This window comes from Grus americana, chromosome 4 (assembly GCF_028858705.1).
Source record: "Grus americana isolate bGruAme1 chromosome 4, bGruAme1.mat, whole genome shotgun sequence".
NCBI classification, from domain to species: Eukaryota; Metazoa; Chordata; class Aves; order Gruiformes; family Gruidae; genus Grus; species Grus americana.
Genome location: NC_072855.1, coordinates 18,933,626 through 18,952,141, shown reverse-complemented (window position 1 = coordinate 18,952,141; position 18,516 = coordinate 18,933,626). Strand labels below are relative to the sequence as shown.

General features: G+C 38.4%; 1 protein-coding gene and 1 long non-coding RNA gene across 12 annotated transcripts in view; one reads left to right on the top strand and one right to left on the bottom strand.

Moving 5' to 3' along the window:
- Positions 1 to 18,516, top strand: part of KCNIP4 (potassium voltage-gated channel interacting protein 4) — a 450,983-nt gene that overhangs the window by 189,686 nt on the left and 242,781 nt on the right. The window lies entirely within an intron of this gene.
- LOC129206101 (uncharacterized) overlaps positions 2,894 to 18,516 on the bottom strand; it is a 49,433-nt gene continuing 33,810 nt past the window's right edge. For 4 of the 6 annotated variants that reach the window (XR_008576980.1, XR_008576978.1, XR_008576982.1 and 1 more), the window contains 3 exons: positions 5,175 to 5,296; positions 3,969 to 5,018; positions 2,894 to 3,886 (listed from right to left, as the gene is read on the bottom strand). This is a non-coding gene — a long non-coding RNA (uncharacterized LOC129206101). Of the gene's footprint in view, positions 3,887 to 3,968; positions 5,019 to 5,174; positions 5,313 to 18,516 lie in introns of all 6 variants that reach the window. The other 2 variants (XR_008576983.1, XR_008576979.1) reach the window with 2 other exon arrangements.

Sequence of the window (18,516 nt, the reverse complement as noted above, 5' to 3'; positions counted from 1 at the left end):
CCAGCTGAACATAGCTGAGCACCTTTAACTGAGAATTTTTACATAGTTGAGTCAATAGCTGGTACAGAGCAGAGTCCTCGACTCTATTCCAATATACAGTTGCTTTATAACAGATGTACAAGAATTAGCAATGTATAAATCACCTGAGTAGTCAATAAAATAGTTGTCAGTGCTCAGTCTCTGTTAGAAAATTCCAAGCATTTCACTAAACATTTCAGATGAATTAAGGCTTTTAAGCTTTTCTTTCCTTTTTACTTTTTCATTTAATGTTGTTAATACAAAATAGCAAGGTGATGTTTTTCAACATCCTTTCTCTTTTAAAGCTAATAATAATAATAATAATCCATTTTACCTACAAAAATAGGGGATAACTGCAGGGAAAATAAAGTAGCTATCCATTTTTTTCATTGGTAACTGCATTCTTTTATATTACTTTTATATATTTAACATTTCATATTTGGTTCTTCACAGAGAGTCTCTTTTATAAAGTGATAGGCTTATAAGTAGTATTGTTACCCATGTTTATGGCAGAGAAAACTCTTTCCTCCAGTTTTCATGTCTCTTTTTTTTTTTTTTTTTTGAGTCTTTGTTTTACCCAGCTGTGGTTGGCTTCGCTGCATCCATAAAAGATATCAAAGTTTCTTACAGCTCTTTTGCAGAGCCATTATTTTTTTGGCTGAATCAATCCTCTGTTCCGCTGCGTAACGCAGCCACGGCAGCCACTGTTGCTGCACAGCGGGGACAGAACAGGTACCCAGCAGCCCAGGCTGCTCTCGAGCTGAAGGGCTGAAATCCAGACAACTAAGGGAAGTTCAGACCAGGCTTTTCAATTTCTCCATCAGCAGAAAGCCCCCAGCTTTTCTGCACTTGTACTCTATTGCACTGCCACCTGCAATGTGCTGACTACACAGCACACATGGTGGTCTAGATCAGACAACTAACGCTTCTGAAAAATAAGGAAGATTTAAAAAAAAAAAAAGTGTTTTCCAACTGGACCATCCCTGAGCCATCCAGCTGCATGAACTGTTGTGCCAGCAGAGTGGACAGGGAGGAGGAAAGGCTGGGAAGAGATCCAGGACAGGAAGGTAGGGAATCAAAAGGTGCTTACACCAGTACAGCTTTAGGGGTAAAAAGGTTATGGTCGGTTGCTTTACGATAGGTCATATTTGTGTGGGGGTGACAGCTGTGCTTAGATTATAGTGGGGACAACAACCTAGCCTGATGAATTATGGAATTAATTTTACTCTCTACAATAGATTATAAGCATAAAGTCTCCTTCCATCCAGCTGATGTCAGTAGTGTATCGAATATTTTATTAGGCAATAGCTGTATAAAATATGACTGAAGAGAACCCTTTGAAATCTTACCGCAGTACACAGCTAGTATCGTCACAAATGATGACATTGTCAGCAGAGACGCAGTGGGCCATAAAAACTAGGACTGCTCCCTTTAGATGTATTGTCACCTATCACTTTTAAGCCTGGAAAAGTAATATAAGGGAATTTGTACCGCAGTTGTCTGTATTTGAAGAAAGTGGCTCACATCCTATGCTGCTGTCAGAAATTAAGATCTTAACTTTCTACATAAACACTGTGGGCTTAATTGAGATTGGCATGCTCATTTGTGAGAAGAAACCAGGGGATCTTGGCGTTTACACTTAAATTGCACATCCCATGTGTGGGATGTAACACGTGGCTGTGTTTGCCTACACCAGACCATGTGTTATCTTGCACTTGTAAGCAATAAAGGATGCTGTGAATTACCGAGCACTCAAGAGTTCAATAATAGGAACTAAATGCAGTCAACGCTCAGCATGACCCAGACTCTGAAAAAAATCATACCTGTGCTCGTGGTCACACATTTAGCAAAGTTATTAATTACAGATGTTGATATTGCATTAATATAAACTTGAAAAGTGCCTAAGCTTTGCAGATAACCTGGAAAGTCTGGCTACACTTGGTTTTGCATGGAACTTCAAAGTCAAAATGAGTAGCAGGGGGTGTTCCACAGACCGGAGGGGGAGCAGGCCTTGTGCCCCTCCATGGGGAGGACTCTTAAGCAGCCTCAGGTGCCTTGGGAGACACACCTTGACTTCCAGCCTGGGCTGTCCCTGTCTTTTCCCAGAACAGCAGTTTGTACTTTAAGCAGGATCAGTTCACAGCTTGGCTGACTGCAGCTCCCAAGCAGTTTTGCTCGCATAAATGGGAGAGGTGTAGTGGTGGGCAGATAGAGGTGGGTGGGCAGGAGGTGGGAGGCATTGTTTAGATGACATCTGTGGAAGCACAGCCATGTCACCTTGTTAGGTTGTTTTCATGAATATGGAGAAAAGCAGAGGAATATTAATATCTAACTAACATTTAAGGTGCCTGTTCAGAGAACGAAACAAATCAGTGTGGCAAAGTGCCAATCACTGTAAGCATCTCAGCACCTTGTCAGCTGGGAAGTGCGGTCTGAGCAGCAGGAACACAGCTATGGGTTCTTTGACAGCTGTGGGTAGGAATGGGTGCTGATCTGTCTGCACATCTGTACAGAAATATCCTGCATGCGTTTGGTTTGTAGACCTCTTATTCATGGGTACAAACTTTTTTGTTAATGAAATCTGTTGAATGCCAGTTCATCCCTGAGTCCATCACTATGTCCCCTTGCTGAGCTCTCACATTCTCAGAAAGTACTGTTTTGCTTTTTGGTAATTAATTTATTTATATAAGCATATATATAAAAAATTATATATGACACATCAACTGCATTACATTACACTTCTTGCCAGATGACAGAACATGACCTAAGAAAGACACTTTTGGTGAAAAAAATCATACAAAGAAGAGTCGATGTTTTAGGCTAAGGACTTAATAGTCCTTTGATGATGATGAAGGTTATTATTCAGAGTAGAAAGTGTTTCAGAGTGAAGTTTGCGGAAATTAAAACACTAGGTGGTACAGCCATCTGATTTAATTTATAATCTTTTTATCATGGTGAACATTATATTCCAATTCAGTAGCAGTAATCTAATGTGCTATGATGTTGGCTAATGATTTCTCAAATATTCCATATTCACCAAAGCTTTTGTCTTTCCATCTGCTCTATAGATGAATTTGCATTTTAATTAAAGAGTTTAAATGAGTGATATTAAAGTCTGGAAAAGGGAACATAATTTTCACATCCTCTCTAATGTGATTTTAAAACACTGGATTTAATCCGTTGTATAACATCAAAGATATAATCAATTTACGTTTATTATTTTCCAGTTTATTTAATAGTTGCTCTATTTTAATTAAGAACTTTAAATTTATTTACTTTAAATGAATACAATATAAACTGTATCATTATAGCATAGCTACTCTACTCTGTGAAACCTATGACTTCCTGAATCTTTATGATTTTGCTCTTACAGTGTTACCAAAAATATTATAACTAAAGCTTTAATTAAGTATAAACATCATAAATTACACTGAGCTTCATCAAAAATAGCGATAAATAAATACATTGCATCTATCACTTCATGAGGTTTTGTTCCATCTTCCTTAAATTTTTGACTGAACAGCAAAAGCATGCAATCATAAAAACATTGATTAGATAGTAGAATATCAGAGAAAGACAGTCAACTACCATTTAGACTTAAATATATAATTAACATGTATTTTCAGGTTTTCTGGATGGCCCTTAAGCCTGCCACTTTCAGTTTCTGTCATTCAGGAAAGCTCTAACTAGGATATCCAGAAATTTTGCTAGAGGTCCAGCAAGATGGCCACATCGCGCTCACTCTCTTACTGTTTTAATCTTAAAAAACTTTAATTCCACACAACTTTTCCTTGAAGGACTTTTTTTTTTTTTTTTTCCCCTCTACCAGTGTAACAGAGATCCCTTATGTTCCAGCGAAGAATTCTGTCTACAAAGATAGGGGATAAAAATCACTCTCCTATTAATCATTTAAATAATGAAGGAAACCAGTAGCATTTAAGGCAACTCACCTGTGAAATTCTTCATTTGTACTCCCTCTAGGAAATAGGCTTTCCTCCACAGCTGATGATCCTCACGCAAGTGCTTTAGCTTCTCTTCCCCGAGTAGATCATTAGTGTTTCTTATCTTGATCCTGATGGAAATCTGCTTGCCCCATGGCAATAGACTTACTGACATGTGTCAATAAGGCCCATCTTTTCCCATCTCTTTGGCTGTATAAACACAGTTCTTCCCTTTGTTTCTAAACCTTCTAGTGTGTCACTGTGTAACTTTTCAAAGACATTCTATCATGCAAAGCGGATTTCTTTCGGCTGATACTCAGTGCTTACTTATTTCAAAGTCATTCAAGCGAAACAGGCGTGGAATTCAGAATTATCCTACAGACTCATAGCGTACTTACCTAGCATCCTATAGTGCCTGCGCCACCAAACAGAAAATTAGCATCAATAAAAATGCACTGCTATCAAGAAGTGTTCGGGTTTTCGAAACTGAGTATTGAAATCTGCTCAGACTGGGTATGATCACCTGCCATTGTATCAGCCTTTTGGATACACGGTTATGAATTGAATAAAACGCTTCCTTCAAAAATGCCTGGTATTCTGAAAGATCTGATGTTTTGGGCAATATTTGTTTCTAATCAAGAGCTTCATTAAGCATTCCAGTATTGTTTTGTATCTTAGTTTTAAACTGCATAGCATGTATTTTCTTAATCAAAACAAATTTCAGGTGCAAAAATACACTTGTAAGTGATGAAACCTATTTTTTTTTGCATTGGGAATTCCTTACACCATATAATATCTGTGAAAAGGGGGATGAGACAGCTAAACATGCTTTGTTTGTATGGGATACATTTGTTTTGGTTTTGGGGAAGCATGGATCAGACCTGCCATTGTGTTGTGTGTCCCACGAGTTAGCCTGGAGCAATTCAAGAAGTGGTGGGTTTAATGCTGGTGCATCAACTGCTGTTTTCTCAGTCTAAACCTCAAAAGGCGGTATTAGAAGCTCCATGATCTTGACAGCGTTACTCTGTTATTCAGTGCTTGCTTTTTCTGTTTCTCCACCTGCAGGGAGATAGATAGGTTGAAAGCATAACTTAAGAATAAAGAATTATATCATCTCCACTGTTTTACTCCCTGGTAATTTCCTCAAGGGTAATTTCCTCAGCAGTCAGGGTGCCGGAGATAAGGGCTTTGTACAACTGGGTTGCAGTGACTGACTTGCTGTCCCCGTTCGAGGCGATATCCGGGTTTGCACAAATCTGCCTTGCTATCTCCGTCTGCCTGCAGGCACGGTGAACTACACCGGGCACGTTCAGATGCCTCGGCAGCGACAGCCTTAACTGGCAATAAAGACTGCTTTGAGAAGAGGTTAGAGTTATAAACGATTTTGACAGAGAGTATACAATTGGTCGTAGGACGTCTTCAACTGGAAGAGGTATGAGGAAAAAGAAAATATGAATTTTCCTGTCTGTTCCCTCTCCCATTAATCTCTGGATTGTCATCCAAAGTGAATATTTGAAAGCAAGCAAGGAAAGTTGCATGTTAAAATAAGTAGTTTTAGCTTTTGTTCTATAAAAAGTTAGTTTTAAGGCTTCAGATAATGGCAAATTAAAAATAATGTCTGGTTAATATAGAAAACAATGGATATGAATCAATTCACAATTGATTAGGATAAAAACAACTTTTACATTTTTTGCCAGTGTTTACAATGTTCTTTTCCTCTGTGCTATTAGCAAGTATAGGTTTTCATGGCATTAAAAAATGGCAAATCAGTGGATCTATAATTTTTGGGTTTTCCTGAGAAAGAGTTAAAAAGTTATTTGAATTTGGTTTACTGCAGAAAGACATATTAAGAAAGAAATATGTGGAAGAAATTAAAAAAGAGAACAAAAATTAAAATTGACATACAATCTTTGTATATATATGAAGAGGGTATTACAAAAATAACAAAACAGGCCCAAAGAAAATTGTCTTTTTGTCCATATTATTGATTTCCTCATTTTCTAACTCTATTGTAGTTTATAATAGTTAATATTAGAAAGATTATAATAATGATATTATATATATAATGCAATATTGATATATAATATAATACTGATTTACAATATGATTTGAAAAGCTAAGGAACTTTTAGGGGTTTTTTTATATATATTCAAAACATATTTATGTTATCGAAAGTAGTTAGAGTCAAAGCAGAAGCTATTTCAAAGACCTTGTTGCTGAACATAATAAACATTTTTCATTCAGCTCTGCTGTTCTAGCAAAGTGCTTAAGAGGGCAGCAAAGAAGCTCCTAGAAGTAAAAATGCTTTTATTAGGGAAGAAATATAAACTAATAACCATTTTCAGTGGAAAGATTGAAATTATAAAGTGACTGAGAAATAATGATTGCAAAGCTAATAGATAGAACATTCCTGAAAATGTGTTTTTCTACAGCCAGAGTCATCTTCCTGCTGCATATTTATATTACCACTAATAGGATTATTGGAATACAGTCAAATAGTACTGTTTGACTTATAGTCTTGCGGAATGAAAAATAATACGGCTTGCAGCATCACTGAAGACTCATTGAATAAAATGTGTATGTAATACTGTGAAGAGAGACCCAAATCCCCAGTCCCAGAAAGTCTGCTGGCTTCTTTTGGACCCCGTGCTCTCTGCTGTTTGACAGTGTGGCTCTCGCTGTCCTAAATTGGGGCCCGATTCAACAGGCAGGTGAGGAGTACTGGGCAGGAGTCCCGTCCTCAGGCTGGCAATTCGGGTCCCGTGGTACGGGAGCTACGAGCTGCCGGCTGGAAACGGTTTTCAGAGCCATCTCCTCCTGGGTCGCTGCTTGATCTGCTCAGCGAATGTGCAAAACAAACCTGCCTCCTTTTCTTCTCCCTCCATCTTGTTTTTGGAAAGTCAAGTGAAAGTGGAGTGCTTTGCCGGATGCAGTCCCCAGCTTCTGGTGGATGAGGCTTTCCCTGCACCCCTCCAAACCACAGTGGAGTCCGCTGGGTCCCTTGCAGTCCCAAATGAGGAATCCAGCGGGTTTAAAGTGCCTCCTGGCTCAGGCAATCAAACTGCTTTTTGGAAGCATCTCCTATCTAAACTGGGACTTTGAGTTCAGCCCAAGCAACGTGCCATGAGTCATGGAAGTATTTGCGGCTAAGCAGGATTTGAATGCAAATCTCTCTCTGGAGAGAGGTAGTGCTTAAATCATTAGGCCATGTTTTTCTCTGTGAAAATTATATATTGCAGAGCCATGCCGAGAACGTAAATGAATGCAACTTTCTGATTACCAAGACTGACATGTTGGTATGTTTTAAAACAGGAGAAAGTACTCTAAGATGGTGTTTTACTATTAGGAAAGAGCCTTTCGAGACCCTAATCCTATAAAATGCTGCACCATTGGAGAGCAACCCGTCAGACTTGAGTTTGCTCAATGAAGTGCTCCCTCTGCTTCCGATCTCCTTCTGTGCCAACGTTAACAACGCACCCTTTTTTCAGTGTCTTATCGGAGTAGCTCAAAACTTCTTGCTATATCTTTCTTAAACCATTGAATGTGTTCTTAAACTCACCAAGTAGATTCAACTTACTAGCATTGATTAGACTGTGAGATGCCTGTAGCAAATGAGCACTTTAAAGATTTATTTTTTTTTTACTTTTAAACTAGTTTTTAAAGTATTTGCAACTCTAGGGAACACTAATACATCTCTGCTTTCCCTTCTGATGCTGCTCATATACCATGAACTGTCTGATGCTGTATCTTTAGAATAGCTGTGCAGTAAAATGGACCTTGCTTTTCACTGCAGCTTCTGGAAACTTTTGTTCATATTAAATAACAGTAAGCAGGAAAAAAAAGAAAAAGATTCTAGAGGCAGAGACACTGACCTAAAAATAATTAGAATAGCATAGCATTTGGTTCACTAACGTCTGTTCTTCAACCACAATTTGAGGTTTTCCTTGTACAAAGTAAAAAAGCATGGGAATGCTAAAATTGGAACTCATGGGTGGAGAACAAAATATATTTAATGTTGAGAAGTAAGGAATTGACTTTTCGGGAATATGTTTTGCATCTCCTCAAAAAATGCATATACTGTAAATGACATGTTGAATATGAGAAGTGTCACACATCTATTACACAAATGCACCCCATGGTAAAAAATTGCTTCTGGACATACTGACTGAAAAATCCTCTTTGTTCGTTGTTGGTTTAGGTCTTTTTTTTTTACTTCTTTTTGGTTGTTTATTTTTTAAATAATATCAAATAGCAAAGTTATCTATAACTCCAAAGTTATGAGGAAAATGATAAATGAGCCTATATAGGTTGCATTAAAATTCAGGAATAAAATGATTGGGTTTTTTTTCAGTTAAATTACCAAGCAAAAGAAATTGTCTGACATTAATTTGAATCCGTTTTTTTATGTTCCTGCTGTAATAGTACTGTTTGTCATTTGAAAATGTGTTGTAATGTTCCTAAATAACTTATTTTAAAATGTGCTATAATATTCCTAAATAAGTAATATGTCAAGGGAACAGTGTTTGAACATTCAATAAATGTAATTAAATGGCATTCTGCTCCCTGCGTTGTTCCAGCTAGAGCATATCTGCTGACTGGGGGAGATCAGGTTGTTTCTTTGGGCCAGACCACAGCAAGATGCTGAAGGAACATGTAGATGTCAGTGATAAGGTTGAAACAGCTGGAGCGAGGCTGCTGGAGTTGGAATATATGCTCTTACCTAAACCTATGTGAGAATAGCGTTCGTACCTACGATACCCAAAAACTCGTTGAAGATGTTTACAGACCCACCACCTACTGCACGTACTTCTGCAGGCAGTCTGGCAGCTGCACGCACTGCTCCCGCTTGGGGGGACCTTGTGCTGTGGAATCAGTGCCTTAAGGAGACCGCAAGTCCTTTGCAAGCAGAGCTTATCCCGTTGCACAGAAGCAGATGAGAAGCAGAGAGAAAAGCAGGAAACACTACAGGGTGTTCTTGTAGGTGTGGGCCTGGGTCTGTATTGGAGGGAAGAGGGAGGAGGATGTGGTGCTCAGGGCATCCTCGATTGATGTAAGCATGGCAGCGGCTCTTAAAAGCTGGTCACAAATAGCAATGTGTAACAAAAGCTCTCTACTGTTGTGAAGCCTCAGAACACATCACAGGACTTATTTTGTAGAGTTAATGAAGCCATGGGTGGCTGGAAGTATGAGGACCCACTCTGCGTTCGTTGGAGCTCACACTGGTGGGATCCTGCGTCCTGGCCATTGCTCCGAGGTCTCCCGTCAGACCTCACCGTAATTCCTATGTGGGGTGCAGGTTACTGAAGGTATTGGTTTGAGGGGGTGTTAGTTTTCATCGCAGTGTTGGATCTAGTAACAAAATCAGTTTGATAAACAGAATAAATTACATCACATAATATTTAGTGATCTAGGTGACCTTTAGGTAGATAATACCTGTTGTTTAATACTCCGATATCTGAATAGTAAATACCTTTCATAATATTATTTACCTTACAAAGTCACCAGAGTATAATACGTATGCTATAAAATATTTTTTTTCTAGTACTAATACTGTTATTTTTGTTCTTCTAGATGTTACTTAAAAGCTCAATTTGTTGGATTAGGTTTTTCTCGAAAGAAATAGTATAGTAAAAAAGGTTTTATTGTGGCTAGGGTTACACTTTTTTTTTCCAAAAAACCTGAAACCATAGTCTTGCCCGCATAACCAATCTTGTTTGTTCATTACAATTTGAAGGGTATAGATATCCCACAGTTATGAACCTAGGAAAGAATTAGTCAAATAAAAAGTAGGCTATTGTTCAGATACCAGGTGTGTTAATAAAAGTTAATTATGTTAACTGAAAATAAGTCAAAGCTCCATCCAGCAGACATGTACATGTTTTCCATCACTCTCAGTAACAAATGTCTTTTAATACAGTGGAAAATTACTAGGCAGGTCTGAAATAACTAAGCAATTACCGAAGGCTTTGTTTAAAATTCCTCAAGAGACTGTCACAAAGAAAATGATTACCATTATTTCAACAATGAATATAGTACAGCGATTTCACATAAAAAATAAGCTCCCATTTAACTATCAATTAGCAGCTTTTGATACTCTGAAATTGTTTCAGCATTGATGTATTGATTCATGTATCTGTCTAAATATACCTGAAGAAATAATGGGAAGAAGCTGAAGTTCTAAACTACTGCATGTTGAATGAGTATTGCAGGGGAACTTGATTCTTGTTTAATAGTCGACCTACTGGGCTCCTTATTTATATCGCCTGAAAATCTGGCTTATGGGCAGGTGCTTTTTTTTCCTCCTACATATGAGCTACCAGAAATATTGCCATTCACAGCAATTTAATTTAGGAATTAAAAAAGAAAGTGGTACGCTATGTATGTCTCTTCTAGGTTGGTTGGGGTTTTTTTTTTTTTGGTTAGAAGTCAGAGTTCAAAGGTAGTTTTCAAAAAGGGGCAGGGAGTCTTTATTTTGGCCTTTTGTACCAAATGCATTTTGTACTTAATGCCGCCAGGCACAACTGAAGGTCTGTGCTCACTGCTGAAGGGGTTTTACAACACGTATGCCTGGCATGCAGAAAATGGGACTTTCCAATTTTGGGAGTTAAACATCAGGTCCTTCCTCCTGCTTCTGTAACATCAGTGTGGGGATTCAGTGCTGGGACATAAGAGAAAGGGTTAAAAGCTCCTGCAGAGGATGCACACTCCCAGTTTGGAGCCAAAGGCTTTCAACCACAAAAAAATTCAGCTATAAACCAGTGGTAACTGAGGTTAGGTATGGTTTCTGGGCCACTTAGCATACCTTCTAATACACAGAGCTAACAGGCCCGGGGGTGGTGGGCAGTGGCACTGATATCAGAGGCACACCACTGTGCAGATAAGGTAAAATGTTTCTCCTTTCTTTTGAGTGAAATTGCCTGGCGGATAGCCTCAGTAAGCAGCCTGCAATTTGAGCTGGCAGGAGGAAGACGGCCAAAACTCCCAGCTAAATAAAAACCACCCATTGTTTCTTTGATTAAATCATCCCCTACGCTCACTAAGGTAGGAATTGCACATTATTATGATAGTTCCTCTCCAAATAATGCACATCACACCTAAACTTTTAGAGATGATTCCCACTTTCAGCTACCACCTGTATATCCAATTTGCTTGAACACCCTGCTGTGATTCAATGCACACCCCTGTGTGCTCCAGCTATTCAGTAGCTGCCTTAGTTGTTAAAAGCAGTAACTATGAAAGCTGGTGGAGCTGGTGGGAAAATAACAAACTTAGAAATTACAGAGTAGAGACGTACTTGTGACACACTGTCAACAGCAACTCACGACATGCTCCCTATCAAAATTTGACTTGCCCTGTGATTTTTATCTCAAGTGAACAATGTCTTCAGGATTGAAAATAAAAGCAGTTCTGACTTGTCAACAGCAAATACCTAAAATCACCACAACTTTCTTGTGAGAGAGGAATGTCCTCTTGATGCCTATGTCAATAAGTTAACTAACAGTAAGACCTAGATCCGTAAAAGCACTGTTGTGCAAGCAAATCTTGGTCTAACTATGTACATGGGACAATTATCAGGAAAGCATTTTCAATGGTTTTTGAAGCTTCTGTCTATGTGATTCGGTAGAGAGAAACAAGCCAGAGAGTTAGCCCCATACAGTCTACCATCAGTGCCACAAATCACACTAATAGAAGCTTCTCATTTAAACTTTCTGACAAAACAAGTGAGGCTTTGGTTCTCTTCACAAGAGGGAAAGTCCCAACAGAAGAGCAAGGCAAGGCATGAGATTGCAGGCCTGTTGTACTTTCTAAATGTTTCCCATCATCACCTCAGATAACCATTTCCATCCATACATATACTCATTCTTCTGCTGTCTCAGAAAAGCTAGGTTTTCCATTTATCTAATCAATTTTATAACACAAATACCATAAAGTAGCATGTATATCTCTTTTTGTGTTAATTGTATGAGTGCCATGACTCTGTCAAGATGGATATGAATGAGAGGTTTCTTTCATTCCTTTTTTCATTGAAAAAACATTCCTAGGACTTAGAAAAAAAAATAAAATCTTTTCTAAGACGTTTACTTGCAAACTATTATAGATTAAACAGGGTCATTTTGCCTCATCCTGTTCTCTCTCTTTTTTTTTTTTTCAAACTCACACAGATACCTTGACCCCCTCTTCAGCGTTTAAATGATGGTTAACCATGTAGGAGACAAAAATAGCCAAAGTAATTGCCACTTGTTCCTTTGTATCATTGTGTCCTGCTGGGCTATAAATGTATTTACTCTGGACAGAACCAAAGGGGTAAAACCTAATTTAATAGCTATCAATCAAAGGTAGGAAGCCTGCAAGAAAGACTGCAGTTCAGGCTCTAATCTACTGAAGGAGGAAAAAAAAAACCAACAGTATGGCTAAGACTGTCAGTCTTCAGGAACTTTCAGAAAATCTTCCAATTTCCAATCAGAACTTATTGATGGACAGTTTAATCATTGATGTTTCCTTCAACTTCAATAGCTTGTCTTTCTTCCTTATATTTATCATTTTCCTTCAAGTATTGCTGGGGTTAGTATCTTTACCTATTGTTTTGCTATAACAAGCAATCCAGCCTTGCCTGACCTCTCACAAAGGAGAAGCCTGCAATGTCTGTCTCTTCTTGGAAGAGAACAAGATTTTAAATGAAATCCTCTTCTTTTCACCTGTTATGAGCCAGTTAATTTTTCTTGGGCTTGGATGGCCAGAGATGTGTACTGGTTTCTATATGATCACCTGGTAGCTTCTCATTCCTTTCTTCTTGCCTGGGAGTTACTCTCCTTGTATATTCTGTAATCACGTATTTCTAATATTTCTTCTTTCACTGGTTTTTGCAGAAGTGTTACTTTTACAGGTTTTCTCTAATGAGAAGTATACTGTCATAGCTCCTGAACCCTTCATCTTCAGAAATATAATTGGAAACAAATTTAGAATATTCTGAGAATCCTTGTACAGTATTAATTAACTATCACTAAAAATTTGAAAAGGCCTCGTAGCTCCATCAACTTTACTGCCCTCAGCTAAGAATCCTACGCAAGTAAAATTAAAAAAGAGGTTTGTCCCAAAGGAAATATCATGCAATTCATACACTTTTCTTACTGTAGTACTCATGGTGCTTGCCATCACTTTACTCTTATTTTGAGTTTAGTAATTCATTTAAAATGCTGACTTTTGTATTATTTCTGTGTATATGCTTAATCTTGCATATTCTGTAGATCACATGGGTTGGGAGTGGCTCTGAAGAGATTTATTCCTGCATGGCTGTCAACCTTAAGATTCAACTCACAAGCAAAAAATATCTGAATGCATCTCACCTGCATTGCTAATTCATTAATAAATGTTGTAGGCTTCAGTCAAAACTTAAATGCTAAGTACTTATGAGATAATCAGGAGTACTTCATCCACATAAAGCTAATAAAATCTAGGGCAGCTTCTGACATTAATTAATTTGAACAAGTCAGGAACCAAAAATAAGTTATCAAGTCTGCAAGAGTACAACAGTGTCTTAACTATCTCAGGTGTTCGTTGAACATTTTCTACCCTCTAGTGGAAAGTTGCTCTTGCAGAATAGGATTTAAGGGACTGCTCTTTAAATCTATGAAATATAGCAAACTGGGTAAGAAGTTTATTTCTACTATTACATCTAAATTGGGAAGATTACTGTGTCATTATTTCTCCCGTTGCAGTTTTTTATTGGTCCCTGATGGATGGATAGTTACCAGGTTGCTTACAATGTTCTCAGTCTGAATTTCCTGATTTAAAACAGTCCCTGCTGTTGGAGAAGGAAAGTGAAACAGCTTTTGTCTGAGAACAGCACTTTGAAGAGAAGAAAATCATAGCTGAAATTCTGAGAGATCCTGAAGGAAAAAGATCTGCTATCTATATTGTATGGACAAAGTTAGCTGAAATACCAATGGCAGAGAGAAGAGGTTGAAAGTAGTGTTATAACTCTTTGGTTATCAAGACCCATTTTGCTCTTTGTTCTGTACAGTGTTGCTCAGTTTAACATAATAAAAATGAAATTATCTGTAACTAAGAGGAGTCCAAAACGAAGCACCAGATCAGTATTGAAGGAGGGGAAAAGCGTGTATCCATCCACACTAGACTTTGTTGATTAATGTTTATTAAACTGATAAACCTTTAGCTTCCCAGAGTTTCCTAGAATTGTGATGTGGCCTGGGAGTGAGGAGAGCGAAGAGTGCCATTAACTGAAGAAAGAGCAAAGATGAAGTAGGCAGAAATGACTGAGGGCTGAAGAAGAAAACTGATTTGAAGCAGGGATGGATTCATTATCATGATTTTTCTCAAAAGAGTTTTCCTCCCTACTCCCAAAACAGCAGGCAGAGCTTTTTTTCTTGTTTAAACTGATTTCAGTGTTGGGGAGGAGAGCTAAGGCTTTGCTGTCTTTTGAACTTCACTTACTGTATGTGAAGAAGAGAGTTTAATAATTAGATTTTTGAGAAGAAGACCATATTAGAAGCAGGACAATGTCTCTACTGTGTTTGTATCTATAGGAATTGTTGAATAAGTAATGGAAGAGAACAGAGTATCAGCCTTTCTTTACCCAGCACGGCACAAGCCACGTAGATGTGAAGAAAAAGGATGCTGAGCTGAAGGGCTCTCGCCTTCCTTCAATTCAGACGGTAATACAGAGCGGCAGGAGATGCAGCCTTGCATCATTTGTTCTGTCAGAGATAGTGGTAACTATATCTATGGAGAAAGTGGAGAGGAAGCAAGGCACTTGATTCCTCATTTCCTTCAAGTCTTTGATCTAAGAGTGAGCAAAGGATCAGCTTTTCGCTCGGGTCCCTACATTTCCAAATGCGTGGTGCTAACAAGCACGCGGAGCGTCCCGGGAGCACTAGCAGCACGGGTAATTGCACGCTCTCGCGCTGAAGTGCGGAGAGTGAACAGAAATACTTGTGAGAGAGGTGGTTTCTTCTTGGTTGTGATCATCCTCCACATGAATTCCGGTATTTCAGCTGTTCCAGAGATCACTCTGTTTTGTGAGTCTGTCAGCTAGCCCAAAAAATACCTTTGATTTGAAGTCACCTTGGTTGTTGCTTTCTATAAGCATATTCAGTGAGCGCTGGTATTGCTTAGAACCACTGCAAATGTGCCAGGTGCCACTGCTAGTCACTGTTGTCAAATATAGGATGGAGCTGTCATATACATTCCTTTTTTTCCTCTCCAGAGTCAGTGCAAGGAAACAGCAGTGATGTGGTGACTTAAACTCCTGTCTCCAGTTCTTTGCTCGATGGTTTAACAGCTGTGTAACGTCTGGCTTTCAGGAGCAAGAGAACATTTCTGGGCCTTCCAGAGAGTAGTTTCTTATGCTCTGTCTGTATTAATTATGCCTTTTATTTTTTTTTTCTTTTTTTCTTTTCCTGGCTATGGCCAGGTAAACTAGGAACTGAAATGGTAGCAGTTTTTATTTCTGTATTTTCCAGGGAGAACCTGCAATACGAACCTCCACTCACATCAAGTTTATAAACCTGTGGCGTCATTCTGGGAGCGTTTGTCACTGAGCACCCACAAAACATGGCTCTTTTGCTTTGGCCTCCAAAAAAGACAAATTACACTGTGTTGCCTTCCAAGAACTTGTCATTGGATTTGGGGCTAGGAGGCTCATAAAATGGAACAACTCATGGTTCGACTTGAAATCAAACTAATATTTTTTCTCCATAGTGAAACAGTATGAAATTAAATTATTATCACTTAGAAAAATAAACAATTGCGTATTCCATATTTGACTATTGGCACATCTCAGTGTTTAATCTACTCTAAAAATTTTCATTAAAAAAAAAACCTTTCTAACCACAGATAATATTTTAAAAAAATCAAGAACTAGGTTTCTGCCATTACTAGTATTTACCTACCTACTTAAATATGCAGCATGGATCAAATTTGATAGAGAATGTTTTGAAGAGGTAGGAAGAAATCAGAGTAGCCTTAAGTTTCGTTATTGAGGTTGTCCAAGATACAATAAACAGTATCCTTGAAGGCTTCCTGTCTTATTGTCACATTGCTGGCACATGTTTTCCCCAGATTTCTAAGTAGCATTTACCTTAAGAGCCTTACTTGTCTTTTTCACTTCCAAGTAACTATAAGAAAAGAAACAATTTGTGATCATCACAACACCACTTTGCTGCAAAAAACCCTTCCATCGTGTTCTCTCCTTAACAAGGGAAAAGAGGAGTGCTGTCAGTAGACAGGTCGAGGAGTCTGGTCAAAGCACGGTCTAAAAAGCCTGAGAAGGATGCCCCCACCTTCTATCCTGAGTAGAAAACAACAGCAAGTAACATATGCGCTTTTGGTTGTTTTTACTGGATGCAGACCAGAACCAAAGCCACAGTGATTTCCAGTGCCTAGCCAAATTCCCAGGACAAGGGTATGAATGTACAGAGAAAATGCCAAGGTATTTACAAAGATATCCTGAATGGGCACTGAAAAATTGAGAGATCCAGAAAGATAAGACATTTTTGAATGCTGATTTCATTTTTTTCTCCCTTTTCCCCCCATTTATCTATAGGAGATACAACATTAACACTTATATTTTACTGGGAGACAAAATGAATTAGTCCTTTAAGTACTACAAGAACCATGCTCAGAAGGGACTAGATTATTATAGACTGTTATTAAGAACAGTAGCTGACATTATTCATTGATGGAGCGTCCTTCCGTTTTTTTATAGAGTCATAGAACCATAGAATGTCCTGAGTTGGAAGGGACCCATAAGGATCATCGAGTCCAACTCCTGGCTCCGCACAGGACCAGTCGAATCGGAGCATATTGACTGAGAGCGTTATCCAGACACTTCTTGAACTCAGTCAAGCTCGGTGCTCTGACCACTTCCCTGGGGAGCCTGTTCCATTTGTGCAAGGGAAAGGTGGTGACAGCGCTGTTCACTAGGTTCAGGGTTAAGTTATGAGTAAGAGTACGTCCATCCCCTCACAGGTCTCATCCCCTGTAGAAAATCAGATAATCATTTCTCAATCCCCGGTAAACTTGTCAACCGGCTCACATCATTTACAAGAATGCAGAGCCTTAGTTTTGAGAAGTCCTTAAGAAGTGGGACCACTGCTTTTCAGAGGCTCATCCAAAGAAAAAATAACAGAATATTCAAATATCATCTGTGCTCTCTGACAGCACATGTCCCAAAGCATGTAACTCAAAATGGTTACAACACATTAATTCAGTGCTAACTGAAGTTAAATGACTTTTTATTACTTCCTGTGAGTAATTTTTCAGCCTTTGGCTAATTAAAAAAAAAAAAAAATCTCACAAATGTTCAGTCAGAGAAGATTTTGTTGTTGTGTAAAAAGCAACCAGCTTTTCTGGCAAGAAATCTGAAAAATAGACTTTTCTAATGATCTGCCATTCTCTTCCAACAATATGACTTAGATTGAAGTCTGCATAATGATTAGCTACTTTTAGGAAATGGCCACTAATAATTCAGTTGCAGGAAGATCCTTCAGCTTGCATATTATTGCAACAAATTTTGTTCATTTTCATACATATATACATTTTGGTAACATACCTAATTTTAAAAACAGAGTTTATGTAAGAAATGAACAGCACGTAAAAGTCCCTTGCTGTGAGTGATTGCATTAGTTATAGTATTGCTTCAGGTGTAATCAGGATTATTTGTCTTTCTGACATTACCACAAAGATATGAGATACAGTATGCTAATATGCCTATCTTGGTTTATAAAGTGTTATTAGTCCTTTGTTTCTTTTGGTCTCTTAATTAGTGACCATTGTTTAAAGTCATTCATCTTTGCTCACATTTATGCAAATATTCCAATTTATTAACGATAGCATCAATAGGGTAATGTTTATCCATTTTTTTCAAGAAAATATTTTCCTAAAAGCCTCATTTTACCACACTTGTTCACAGGGAGCAGAAACATATTTTGTTAATAAATCTAGCTGTTTTGAGAAGCAAAGAATTACTGCCTGAGAATTCAAATTATATATATGTGTTGTATCAATAATACATAAACAAATGCTTCCATCAATTGTACATCAGTATTTTCACAGAATACTACGGAGAGGCACACAAAATAAACAGTGCTGACAGATTGGCCAGCATGCAGCTAAGCAGTTATAATGTATTTTTTTTAATCACAAATGCTTTTATTTGCATCGAATGAAAAAGGAGTATCAGAGAAAGCAGTGGAAAAAATTCTTATACATCTATAAAGTATGTGTTTTCTAAGGAGTGACTGGTAATTTCCCTTCAGTTGTGTCTGCGTTCACTGGGATCCCTGAGGGATGGAAAGCAGTCAGAAGCCCCTTCCCCTCTCCTCCTGGAGAAAGAGGTACCTGAGTGGAGGGCAGGAGTGAGCGGGCAGAGCTGAGCAGGGCTGGATGGCCGGTCCCTGACCTGTGAACAGCAGGACAGCTCGCTCTGTCCTCCTTCCTCCTTTCTTTCACTGGTTTCTCTGTATAGCTTTGGCAGTGACAGCGAGAACAGCTAAGTAAAATTTTGTGAAGGGATACGTCGTGCGATCAAAGCATCCGC